We start from the raw sequence: 14,589 nt of genomic DNA on the forward strand, positions 1-14,589 counted from the left end.
GGTGGAGTTTTTTTTTGTTGTGTTTTTGCGTAAGACGTCAAGTGGTCCGTAATGGAAGATTATTAGGGCCCTCATTTTGAATCATAAATAACAGATGTCATGGCGTTAGCAGCAGACTCAATTATTCATCACCCTGAATGTCTGGAAAATGGGCCTGACAAGGCAGAGGTTTAATTTTAGCTTGCTATAATTTGTACTGTAAATGGGAGGTTTCCAAACAGCCAAACCTCATTAGGAAGCACCAGCATGACTTGCTCACTGTGAAAAAGAGAGAGTGAAATAAAAATGCTGCTGTGCTTTAATTTAACTGTCGTAGGCTACCTGCTGCTGTGGAGTGACAATCAATGGTGCCCTTTGAGAGCAAAATCTTATTTTCATTTTCACGTTTGCTTTCCTCAACAGGGGCTTATCACACAATTTGAAGTACAGGTACCCTGTAGTAACCACACAATGTATTGTAATTGACAGATTGAAAATGAATGTTGCATTTCCCAGAGCAATTGTGCATTGTTTATGCATGTGATGGAGTTTAATAATGATTTGAGTCTCAACTCATCATATCGCTGGCGTCAGGCAGGAACCTCATAAATCACAATTAGGCAAATTTCAACAACAAAAACAACAACATTCTATACAGTATTGTATTGCCAGTAAAATAGTTATTGTAAATTAATTTTTTTTTAAAAAACTGAAAATATTCTCTCAGTACAAGACAACACTATTTAATATGTAATTGTATTTTAAAATATTATCTTCAAAGATATACCCTTAATTTAGTAATCTATACCCTCTATTCCCTAATCTGCTCCTTCAATTTAGTAATTTGTACCCTCCGTTGCACCCTCATTTACCTAAAATGCAACCTCAATTTAGTAATTTGTATTCTCAATTTAGTAATCTAGGCATGTATCTTCAGTAATTTATACCCTCAATTTAATAAACTATATCTTCAATTTACTAATGTATACCGGTACCTAGGCTGTGCAATTAATCAGAATTCAATTACAATTTGAGTTGTGCAAAGATATATATTTGCACCTTTTTTTAAATTTTCGAGCAGCACTATGTACAGTGGGGTAAAAAAAAGTATTTGGCCAAAATCTAATAAATCTATAGGAAACTGGCCAAATACTTTTTTTTGCCCCAGCATATACCCTCAATGTTATCATTTATATCTTCAATTTACTACTCTGTTCCCTTAACTTTAGTAATCTGTACCCTCAATTAAGTAGTATGTACCCTCAATTAACAAATAGGCACCCTCAATAATCTGTAATATCAGTTTACTAATTTATAGCCTGAGATTATCATCTGCACCATCAATTGATTAATTATAATAATTGAATGGCATTTCAATTTATTGAAACTGATTTTATATCAAATTAAGAACACTTAGGACATGCAGTATACAAAATGAATGGATGGATGGATGGAACTTCTTTAGATTGTGAAAAATATGCATACTATGTTTCTTTAAAATACCCTGTCCTTACAGATTTGCCACTATCCAAACAATGGTTTAGTGGTCCCTGGAGAAGTGGGTATACTCTAAATTTAACTAACTTTTTTTTTTTTTTTTGCTTCTAGAAAAAACGCCTTGTTTTAGAAATGGGGACATGTGAGGGAAAAGCCATCATTCGTAATTACGCACGAAAATAAAATGATCATGAATGAATTAGAAACAGGTTGCAATGTAAAATGTATTATTGTGAGGTAAAACACGAATAATATGTTATGCTATAAAATTAAAGTACATCATATAAGTTAGTTAGGGCTATATTACTTTAAGTTGTTGTATACTATATTCAATAACTTGGTTCACGTTACTCAGACCTAAAAATAAAGTAATGGGGAGGGGCTTAATAGACACTGAGATAATCTCTGGTCCTGTCATTTATTACAGTTTCATTCATCTAACATTACAGTCTGGCATAATAGTCTTTGTAAACTGGGTTAATTATACAATTACTGAAAGAATTACAGGGGTTCCCTACATTTTGCAGTGGGTACATCACTGAACAAAGGATTCGAACCACTGCCCTACATGATCCTAATCTAGCTAGTTTAGGGCTAAATTGCTAACGTTAGGATAACATTACATTTCATAACATTGGCCTTGCCGAAACGCAAAGTTTAACGACAGTGTAGCGGCGACAAAATCCTCTTCTGTACAGTTATATTGCCAGTAGTTTAAAACAATGATTTATTTGGAAACAAAACTTACCTGTGAATGATGTTTTCATCGTATACGTATGTTCGAATAGCCTACATGCTGTCTCTCTCATTTCACATTTAAGAACATCTCGCAGGAGACGGAGCGACCTGTCAATCAACTGGAGTGCAATTCGCACCCACGCGTTAGCAGTAAGGTCCTCGGCATGACCCGCCCTACTCATTCTCTGATTGGCGCATCAGTCCTCATGCCTTTAATCAACCAATAAGACAGCGAGTGCAGGCGAGACAGTTAGAAGCAGCGGAGAGTCCAGAGTCGATCCAGTAATATATACAGATCTTTGGTCTTGGCTGAATGGTGCGTATCCAGGAGGATTCAGAAGTGGGTAGACGCAAAATTGAGGATTTATAAGTGGGTAGATGCAAAACTGACCTTTAAAGAAGTGGCTACACTATACGCCGTACACTCGCGTATACCCTGGACTACACCGCTGCATCCAAAGCATGCAAACATAAATTACGCCGAGAGTTTGGCTTAGTTAGAGTTTCAAATGTTGATGACCATGATGACTCACCAGAGAATAAGAGTGATCCATCGCTCTCAAGGCTCTGCCCTGTTCAAAATGATAAAAACAGATACATTTCATATTCCCCAGTGGTGCATGCCACCATACTCATTTCCATTGTGCTCACACATGTGTGAAATTAAAGCTATCAGGACCATTTGACTGAGAATGCTATTACTCCAATAAAACATTTCAACGGAGGAAGTATCGCTGAGAACACATTTTCTTGCTTTGGTGGCCTGCAAGTCACAAGGCTAATAGCAACAACATGATGCATCCACATGGACGACAGGTGGTGTCAACAGATAGAAACGGAGGGGGGTCGGCACAACTGTGTGTGTTTTTGTGTGCATTTGCGCCCACGTACACAAGCTGCATTATATGTGCCTGTATCCATATTCATTAGATGAGAAAAGGGAAAGCCGATAAAGATTGGGTCAATTGAGATTAAGGAGATTGACCTTCAAATGACTTGAAATGGAGGACGGAAAGAGGGAAAAGGTGAACGAAAGACAGGAATGTCTCCAACAGAGGGAAACGTGTTGTTTCCATCCTATCGCCAGGTAACCCGGCTTCGCTTTTGGACAGGTGTAACTACAAGCTGTTCTTTTGGCACCTGAAGAACATGCTGGGCAATAGCTGGAGGTCTTGATAAATATTGTGATGCAGACTTTCAGTATCAAAGGAAAAGGAAACAAAAAGATATTAAATAAAAGGGAAAACATCCACAAAGTAATCCTAATGGACCAATGTTATTTCATAACAATTTGCAATATTATACACACAAAAAATGTTGAATTGTTTTCCCAACCTATTTGCTAGGTATGTGTGGATTTTTCTTAAGGTTGAGTTGATTATATTGACCCAGCAAATTGGGTTGTAGATTGAATTTGGGTGGGTTGAAGAGATTAAGTTGGTCGCTATTTTTGACAGTTGTGTTTACTGAAGTTGAAGTAAATTTATTGTAACACTGTCCGAAAATGTTGGTGGCAGCTCAATCCCACTCAGGGCGGACGACCCGCCCACGGAATATGGTTGGGTTGCATCAGCAAGGGCATCTGGTGTCAAACCTGTGCCAAACATACCATGCCAGTGACTGGCTGTGGCAAGCCCTGACAGTGGAAACTTGCTTCTTTTTCTTAGAGGATACTGCTGATAAAATTTATATTATTTGTAACCACAGCTATACTGACAACCTTGTAACGTGGTAACTATAACTCACCAGTATGAGTAGTTTTTACCACTTTTTTTGACCCAACGCACTGGGTCAAATACTCAACCAATTACGCTACGTATAAATAACCCAGCATTGGCTCGTCCCCTTTTATGCCAAGCGCTGGGTTAGCTATTTTCCAGAATTTTGGTTTGGTGTATTTGTTGATGATCTCTATACAGTGCTGCTTTGAGTTTGGAAGAGTCTTTGCTTTAACTTGACAGCAAAAATTGGAGATATAAGCGCTGTATGGTGGCAGTGAACTTAACACACTTCACAACAAGCAGCAGTTTGGCAGATAGTGAGTAAGTTTTCAAAAAAGAGACTTTAATGTGTGTGTGCGTGTTATTTTTATTTTTTTGCCACTCCCAGTGGAAGATTGCGGTCAAACTAAACATAAGACAAAGAGAGCATTTAATTGCTCTGCCTTACATCAGTCTGTTTAGCAAACAAACAATGCAAAACGTCATAGGCAGCCAAATGAATAGCATCAGTGTTGTGGTGTATAACCCTTTAAGTAACGGATATTTGAACACAAACTGTGACCACATGACCACAATAAAGGACATTTTGAAATGATCAATGATGGGTGAATAAATTAGCAATAACCCTTTGAATGAGTATCAATAAAATGTAACTGTCAAAGGCATGGAAGCCATTATCTAAAATACACCGACTGTTTTTGACATGTTATCTGACAAAAACATGATTAATGCTCTTTTCACACTGCATTTAGCAGGGAGCAGTGTGCTGTCATCAAACCCATTTATTGAGTATGTGGTGAGGGGTGGGGACCACGGAATGGAGGGTTACTGTGGGACACGGAGCAGCACGACATGAAGACTCCAACAACTACGGTCTAGAATTGGAAACTGTTCTATTCGAGAGCGGCAGTGAAGTGATGTTAGACAAGCGCTTCCAATTGGACAGGAGCTGGGGGAGTAACTTAGTGTTATTTTAGTGGACTTATTTACAAGTAACTGCATGGTTAAACTATACAAGTTCCTGCCGAGCCATTAGTTTTTCTCTGCTGCTCATGTCCATGAGCAGTAAGGGCTTTCTTTTGCAACAGTGAAATAAACATTTTGTTCAGGTGAGGTCTAGCTAGCGGCAAAATCACCATTTTTACTTCCTGGTAGTCTGCTACGTCAGTCAATTCGTGTTTCCGTATGACTCTTTCACACTGTGCTTTACATTGTATAGTACAAGTAACACCATTCAGGTTTTATTTAATTTTTTTGCTCCCATGTTAATTCTATGATTTCTTTAGATGTCCAGTATTGTAAATGTAAATATTTAATCATTTAATGGTACAATCTAAAAAGAGAATTGTTGAACCAACTTAAGTCTAAAAAGAGAATTGTTGACCAACTTAATTGAATTGCTTCCCTTGGTAACACACAATTGAATTAAATTAATCCAAAATTAATATATTAAGTTTAATGAACTAAATTAATTCAACTTAATGACCTCATAATTAATTAGACTTAATATAATAACTTGGATTAATTAATTTCGATTGTGTGTTACCAAGGGAAGCAATTCAATTAAGTTGGTCAACAATTCTCTTTTTAGACTTAAATTGATTCAACAATTCTAGATGGAAAATAGAAATAATAATATTTTCAAAAACTTAACACTTGAACTGAACAATGTCTTTGTCTTTTTAAGGCAAATTTTCATACATGTCTTTTTTTTCCACACAATTGAACAGCAGTCAATAAGCAAAACTCTTGCTCCAGTGACAAATCATATAATCACACTGTATGGGAGGATTATGACTGTGACCTTTAGCATAGCTGGATAATTGAGAGCTTAGTGATTTCCACCTCCACACGATATGTGGCAGAGAGTGATAGGGGAAAGTAGGACGAAGAGGGCTTACCAAAAGAAAGAAGGTGTAGATCAAGGTGCAGCAGTGATGAGGAGAGAAATGAGGATGGCAAAGGTGTGCAGGGAAAGAGATCCCACAGTGTTGCTCATCCCAAAGGCGCTGACATTATCGGGGAGACGGACATCCGCGAGGGCGACTCGGTGACAGCAGAGCGTGGAGGAAAAAGGTGGAATCAAAATGAATAAAATGTACAATCTGACACTCTTCACATATGACATTTACCCGCTTTTCATGTGTGCGGGCCTCACAAATGGAGTTCAGAACAGGCCACTCGATTTAAACCTAGTGGTAATGCTTAAGCTTGCAAGTCACTCTGCCTTGGTACAATAACATACTGTAAACATCATTAAAGTTTGTTTACTAGTGGTGCCACCTTCCCCCTTTGACACCCGGGAAACATGTGACGTCATGGGGAAATGGCCTAAGAATATCTTATAAACAACTCATGGATAGTCAAAATGTGGTTTTAATGCCAACAGTCGGATTTTAAATGCCCATTTACCTCACCATTCATTTTATGAAATAAGATTGCGGGAATTTACTTTTAGTACCTTCGCAAGCTTGATGAACTTCCTCCCAGCGAACCTAGGATGTCTCTCTTCACTATCTAAATTGCTCATGTGGAAAACCAGTCTGCTTTCCCACAAGTGTTAGCGTCCATTATAGCAAATTGCATCATTACAAAAACAGCGCTGACAGAAAGTTATTACAATTAATGAGAAAGTACCTCATTAAACTTAGCCAACATGCTGACCCCAAATCAAACCAATCACACAACCCCCTATTGTAAACAGTGGTGGTCCATCCCTCAAGTCAGTTTGTCCAGGTCTGCAAAATCAGCATTATGGAGGAGGTCTGTGGAGAAAAGCTTACTGGAGCAAAGATTATTTCATCATCATTAAAACTCAGCCATCCAAGACTTTATCACGCACCAGGCAATTAGCCTACATGACAAACTGGTCATGGATATGCATTTCCCATAAGGGGTCTACACCACAGGCCCAATATCAATCTCAACTGTCAGGAGGTCAAATGACTCCTTACCAGAAGTCTATCTGCCATATTCAATCCATACAAACAAATGCTTGTGTAAAAGACGGTCTAAAAAGAAATCAATCTGAAACCGAGCCTGCTTCATTCCACGAGTGCGAGCCAACATATTTCTCATTTCTTTAGATTCCCAACCGCAGCATTACTGCAATACTGTATACGAGTATACAAATGCTCACAATAAACATGCATGCTGATTTATGTAGAGCAAAGGAGAGCTCAGCTGATCTAGAACTGTGCAGTGGGAAAGCAGTATTTTTTCAGAATTGCCGTGAACCCTCTTCATCGCATTCCAGACCATAATAAGGGAAAATCTGCTGGCACAGTTTGCCTCAAACTCTTTATTTGTCACTACCAGTTGACTGTAAAACTGATACATAAAATTAAAGAGACTCTAACGTTGTATATTTGAGCACCAAAATGTTCTACCAAAACCTTCTTATTTGTCACAGTGATCCATATTTCAGAAGCGAGGTTTTGGCATAATCAACAAGAGAATGACCGCAGCTTTCCAATTAATCCTAACAATTGCGCTACGCTACTCATTACATCATTATCACATTATTACCTCAGAAGATATGACATGCCTCCTTCAAGCTGCATGCCATAGAACAGGGTTCACCAATTCCGGTCCTCGAGGTCCGGAGTCCTGCAGTTTTTTGATGTTTCCGCCTACCAGCACACCTGATACTAAAGATCAGGATCATTACCAGGCATGCTGACGAGCTGATTATAAGAAACAGGAGTGCTAGTGGGTGGAAACATCTAAAACCTGCAGGACTATGGACAATGAGGACCGAAATCGGTGAACCCTGCCATAGACCAACCAGAGGTCAGTTTTTTGTGATCATGACATGAACCCTAGCATAGTAAAAGTTGCTAAATTTATGGGGATTGTTTATGGAAAATGCTAAGGATTCCCAGCGTAATCATAGCTCATAATGACATAGAATTATAAAATAAACATACAATTAGCAAAAGGGAATTGTCAGTTTAGCACTGATACCCATATGTAGGAGCCCATAGTTGACAAAGATTGGTGGCATCGCTTAATCTGAACCACTCAACTGTGGGTAAGAAAAACTCGTTTGGGGGAAAAAAGAATAAACCTTGAGATTGGATCACAGATGAAAGGCTCCCCCTTCCATGATGACCAGACTGCAATGGACGCCAAGTCAGCAACATTTAACACATAGTATGGTTCTGTAAAATGTTAACAAAAAAAAGCACGACAGTTTATTTAATTAATGAAATGAAGCGCCACAGATATACGCCGACCATTTTGCCACATGCGTTCGACTGAAGAAAACATCACGGTTGCTCAGGGCTCAGGCAACGACCAATCACAGCTCATCTGCTTTCTAAAGCTTAGCTGTGATTGGTTATGATGTCATATTCACTCAACAGCAAGTGGCAAAATGGCCGCCTTCTGATATTGATAAAAACTGCTGGATTTTGCTGCTTAGTTCATATTCCACTAGCACAATATTAACCAGAATACCATATTTAGACTAGTGGGGCTACATAGAAGATTATATAGAATTAATTTTGGTATTGACTTCCCCTTTAACTAAATGCAAATGTATAAAAATAAGTCTTAAGTGGATATTTATACAATTTTATTGAGGTAGAAGTGCTAATTTTCGGCAGGTATGGTCAAGCCAGAATAAAGAATAATTTTTCTTGGCTGTTCTTCTTCTATTACGCTGCATGCCTTCAAGTAGACCTAAGTGCTAAATGTCATGCATGAGAGTGAAGGTGTACATTCTACACATTCTACATTCTACATTCTACACTCAGCACATTCTAGTTTCACGTTTCGACCACTCCAAAAATAACGTTTTGAAGGTCATGCAACATACGTAAAAACATAATCTAACGGTGGCTTCGGCTTCTCTATGTCCGACTCTTTAGCAGGTGTAGTTGCACTCACTGAACTTGTGATTGCATGGATATAACCCTTTCAATAATGCATGGCGTATTGAGTCAAAACCAATCAGGAGCCCGCTTCCAGGTGCAGCAAAATGAGGCCATGCTGTGCTGACTGAAATAATGACTACAACAGAACATGTAATATTGAAGAGAAGCATGCGTGCCATTGATTTGAGAATATTTCACCCAAATACTAAATGTTTTAACACAATTTTAGTTGAGTGTGTGTGCGCGTGTGTTTCGTCTTGAATCCAATGATTTGCTTCATTGACCCCTGACACATGATTGGTTAAAGATGGTGGGCTGATGGTTGTTACATGTAATTCTCCTCCAATGGCAAGCTTTTTGGTCTCCGTGGCCACACTTAGGTAGCTTTCGTGGTAAGACTTCATTGCTCTTGCTCTGATCCACAAACCTTCCCCATTACTTATAATTTGGACTATTAGTCAGGGAGTACCATCTGGGTCCTCTAATTATCCTCTTATGTTCTCTAGCTTCTCCTTGCATTGCATTTCCTGTCTTTTTCTTTCCTGGCCCGCTTTTCACCTCATTTTCCAGCAAACCCAGCTATAATGTTCCGAGGAGAGATAAATGCAGATGTACATATTAAAGATTAAAAATGAAATGGTGTTATCAGTAATCCAATTTTAAAAATGTAAAATAAGCATATTAAACTTTTTTTTTTTCTCCAATCCTTTCACTCGTTTCTCCTGACAGGCTGCTTTGCTTGAATACAGCTTTTAGATACAATGCATTCATTGGAAGACAAAAAAAGTTGAAACTTATAGACAATAGTATACATCTTATATTGTCTGTGTATACATGGATATGCCTTTAAGAGGTGGGGCCATGTGGAGTGTACGAGTGTCGGGGCTGTTCATGCTCAGACCCAGACAGCTCCTACATGAGTGTGTTTGTGTTGTATTGTCCTTCTAGCTTTCAGTAATTGACTCAAAGTGCATTGGTGAATGTGGCTCTCCTTTCCCACAAGTGAGGGCAATAGTCAGTAAGCATATTTTAAAAACCCATATGAAGCGATTGCTTTAAAAATCTGGGAACACTGCAGAGAACACAAACATAATTTGAATGTCTGTCTTAATCCTGCATGGTATGTTTGATGAATTATTGTGAAAGTACAATGGATAAAATATCAGAACTCTTTTTAAAAACATAATTTTCAGAATGTGCGAGAAAGCTTGCATTCTCTGTAAATGCCAAATTGTTCGCTTTACAGCTAAATGGATCAGAAAGATGTGCTGTTGGCCAGCTGGGATTGAAACTGATACCAATATTGCCCACTTTTTTCCGGCACGTCACCAATCCATCATGGAAGCCTCAACTTGCTGCTGGAACTGCTCTCCTGCTAAATCACAGGTATAGATACTGACAGCTTGTCATACTTGACACACAAAGCACACAGCGGAGAGTTTCCTGTCCTGAGTTGAAATGTTCTGTCAGTCTCAAAGCAGAGATTTGTGTATAACTTTTATGCAGCCAAGGGGACTATTGCTATAGTTGTGTACCACCCATACACATGTTTGCAGACCTATACAATAGGGCTGTTTACAATTACAGTGGTACCTTGGCTCACGAACTTAATTGGTTCCCACAGAGAGTATGTGAGCCGAAAAGTTTGTCTTCCAAACAAGTATTTCCCATAGGAAACCATTGAAATGAGAATAATCCGTTCCCAGGTCCCCATAAAACACAATTTTCTACTAAAAAAGTCTTAAAACTACACAAAATATACCTTCTTTTATGTATAATAAATGTGCTATTGTATTGTAATTAAAGAGATACACTGTACTGTATAATAAAGTGTTTTTATTTGCAAAACTTGCAACTTGCCTTTGTGATGGTACAGTAGTTGAAGGCTTGATGGAATGGAGTGAGAGGAGGAGGAGGGAGGGAGTTACTGTTTGGAAGGAGAGTCCTCCGGTGTGGCTTCTCTTCTTTGCTTCTTAGGAGACTCTTTATCCTTGTTGCTGACTAAAAACCTCTTAATTGACACCTGTTGCTTTCTGAGTTGTAAGGTCTTACGAAACTGAGGCATCACATTATCATTCATCATGTTGATGATTCTCATAGCCACAGTCTTTTCTGAATGGTACTGTTCGATAAAAGCCTGCACATCACTCCACTTAGTTAACATGGTCTTGATGCTCTCACTTGATGCTGCAGCCATCTCCTCCTCCTCGTCCTCACATGACAACTCCTGAATGGCTTCCTTCTGCTTGTCCTCTTGAAGGCGAATCAAATCCTCTGTGTTGAGGACCTCATTATGAACTTCCAGGTTGCCTCTTGATGATATCCGAGTGAAGTTGCCGTGCTTTCTCGTCGATAATACCCGGGACGCTAAGTCACACAAACGCACACCTCGTTCGTGTTTTTCGATGATCTCCTTCTTCTGCTCGACCGTAATTTTCTTTAACGTCTTCTTAGGCTTAACACTAGCCTGTGGTGGGGTCTTTTTCGGTCCCATGATAGCAAAAGTACACTCCAAAATGGTCCAAAATGTCTACCAAACACAAACCACGTCCGCAATCAAAGAAAGGGGCTGACGAACTGGGACGCCGTGAGCGTGCGTCAGCTTCTCGTGATTTCTCGTGTCGCGTGATTTGGTTCGTCCGCCGAAAACTAGTTCATCAGCTGAGACTATATGCTGGCGAATTTAATGTTCGTGAGGCGAAAAGTTCGTGAGCTGAAGCGTTCGTGAGCCGAGGTACCACTGTATGCCCAAACTACTACCAAACTTGTGAACGGACTCACTATTTCATGTATATACAATTAAACGGCAGTGATTTACGCGAAAAATGTCACAGAAGACTATATGTGCTCTCTACATTTCGTTGGTGGAAATGGGCCAGCAGCTGAAAATCCAGTACCAATCGATTGCAGGTATGTGCATGTACAGCACTTTGTATACAGCAATGCTTGTTTGAAAGTGGTTGATAAATAAAGTTGAGTTGAGAGTCTGCTTTCTCAGCGTGAGCCTTGCTAGCTGCCTGCTACAACATACTAGCTACGATACATCATGGTGTAAATGCACCAAAAATACCTCGAGTTTACCTACGGAAGCCGCTGCTGCTTAGATGTGAAAATTTATTTAAATTATCAGCGCTATAGAATCCTATGCCTACAACAACATGCTAGTTGTTCAGTGTAAGATGTGAGCGGTCACTGTGTCACCACGCCACTTTTACAAAAGTAACTAGACAGAAGTAACAGCCCGAAGGCTTAAAATCTTCAAATGAAAATCGCGATTTTAATGTGTTTTGTTTTTTGTGAAAATTAGCGACCAACACGATATTAGCAGTCATCTAGACCGCACCGGAGTAGCAGCAACGATCATACAATAAATCTTACTTTTCTATGAAAACTGCTTTCTTTCACCCCACTTTGAGGTCTCTGGATGTCAACCATGTTTCAACTTTTGTTGAAATTTCACGCCTGGGACGTCATTCTCTTCCAAAATTATGTGTACGCGTGTGTCCTACTCTTATTTTGTCCAATCATGCATACTAATGAGGTAAACGTGACTTCATTTGAGATCAACCCTATTAATTCATTATTAGTATATCAGTGATTATTGAACTGTTAACACCAAGTACCACCTAAAAATGCTCTAGCATCTATTAAGGAAAAGTCTTTCTTAATAAAACGGTTTTATTCCTTTAAAAAAGTTTAACAGTAGTCTATTGTAAGACAATGTAACACAATTCTTGTCCAACAGTTTGAACCTCTGATAATTGCTCAAAATGTGTTGTCCGTAGTTTTATGAAAACAATGAATGCAAATCAGAAAGTAGCAATCAGATTGTTTCATTTCTAATCCCCCCCCCCCCCCCCCAAAGTGTCATTGTCCAAGTAAATAGGAATCTTTCGACTATATTTTTTCCTCTCAAGTGTTTATCTGTGCCCGCTTTGAGCAGCTCGTCTTCATGAGGGAAATCTATCGTGCGTGAATGTCCCCTCTCACAATACAAAGCGGCATCACAGCCAACCTCACTGTACTTGAGTTTTTCTGTGTGTTGCATGCTTGTGACAGGACCAAGCCATCATCCGTGTCAGAGCTGCTGCCATTGCTCAAGAAGGCTACACAAGTGAGTCTTTTCTTGTTTCACTGGAGCAGACAAAACAGTTTCAACTTATCTTTGGACCATGACAGCATGACAGCCAGTCCAAATCTCATACTTTTTTTTTCTTACATAAAAAAAAAAGAGAGAGAGATAAAGTCATTTTTGGGGGAATGAAACACAGCTCGTCTTTACGTGATTCTGTGGTTTGGCTTCAGACCACTTTATTGGTCAGCCCATCTCCTGCTTAGCAACGGATTATAACAATTATACTATTCTAACAGTTTAGGGAAGATATATTTCTGTTTCTGAAAATTGTGCCCCAGTGTGCAAAAACATATATGTTGGATGACTAATACTAATTGAATATAAACTCAGCACGGCTCTGAAGTCTGTAGACTTGAGTCAAGTAGGATATAGGACAGAGTTCAAAGCAAACTTAGTGAAGCAGCATCTAGTTGTTATGCTGCTCACAAATGGAGTCAGCTGCCAACAGAAGTGAAGTCAGCCCCAAGTGTAAATGCTTTTAAATCCATGTAAAAAAAAAAAAATGTTTCCCCCCATACTTACATTATATTTCATTAGATAGTTTTTTATAGCATTTTTAAAATCAAAATTTCCTGAATCTTTTTCTTGCTCTGTACTTCCTTTTAATTTTTTTTTAACAAGCTATCTTTGATTTATGTACTTTTTATCTTTATTTTTTTGTTGTTGCTTGTAAATGGTTTTAAATATGCTTTTAATTATGTAAAGCAGATTGACCTACAAATTGATCATGTGGATAAAATGTGCTATACACTATAAAAAAAAAAGCTTTCTTGCAGTTCCTTAACAAAATTACCACGTCATTATGAAAAGTATATCTACCCTTTTAATTAACCCTTTCTAACATATATCCAATGTATAATAAGCACACAAATTGTACAGCAAAATAAATATAGGTACAAGTAAAATATAGCAAAAATTAAACACAATGTTCAACGGATTGAGGATCAAACCCATACAACCGCAGTCCTCGCATCCGAGTTGACCTCCTAGCTAGGAAGCTAGCATGACTTTTAAGGCTGCCAAAAAGTGAACTCGGACCGTACTTATGCCAAGCGTGATATAAACATTTCAATAAAATGTGTCAGTTTGACACTAAAAAACAGAGAGAAAAAAAACCATGATTTGTTAGGCCTTATTTAAGACTAACAGTGACGGCACAGACCTCTGTCCTATATATTGCATTGAAGAGGAGCCACTATGCATGATCAAATTTTAACGAGAGTGGGTATTAATGTTCTTTATCTTCAAAATAATAATAATGTGGTAACCACGCTTAGTGTTTGGATGGGGCCCTCGCGCCCTCTTTTGACCAGCTGCCCCCTTTCGATTGCCACATAAAAGTGGTGTAATCATTATTGAAGTAAGGGAAACTGGTGGAAAAAGTAAAGACAATGCATGACTGAATGTGACAAATTCAGTGAACATGCTGTGTCTGGCAAACGCAAATGGAGGATTTGAGTTGGCTGTGGGTGCAGTTCCGCGAGCTGTGCATGCCTTACAGCTGATTGAAATGAAGAGTGTAGTTGTGCAGGCCAGCTGAGAGCCGAGAGGACCATATCACAAGTCTCTGGTTTTAGAGGCTATGTTTCAATCACTGCCACTGGCTCAGAATGCTTCCAAATCCCACCGCTGTTGGCAT

Source organism: Vanacampus margaritifer, chromosome 4 (genome assembly GCF_051991255.1).
Source record: "Vanacampus margaritifer isolate UIUO_Vmar chromosome 4, RoL_Vmar_1.0, whole genome shotgun sequence".
Taxonomy (NCBI): Eukaryota; Metazoa; Chordata; class Actinopteri; order Syngnathiformes; family Syngnathidae; genus Vanacampus; species Vanacampus margaritifer.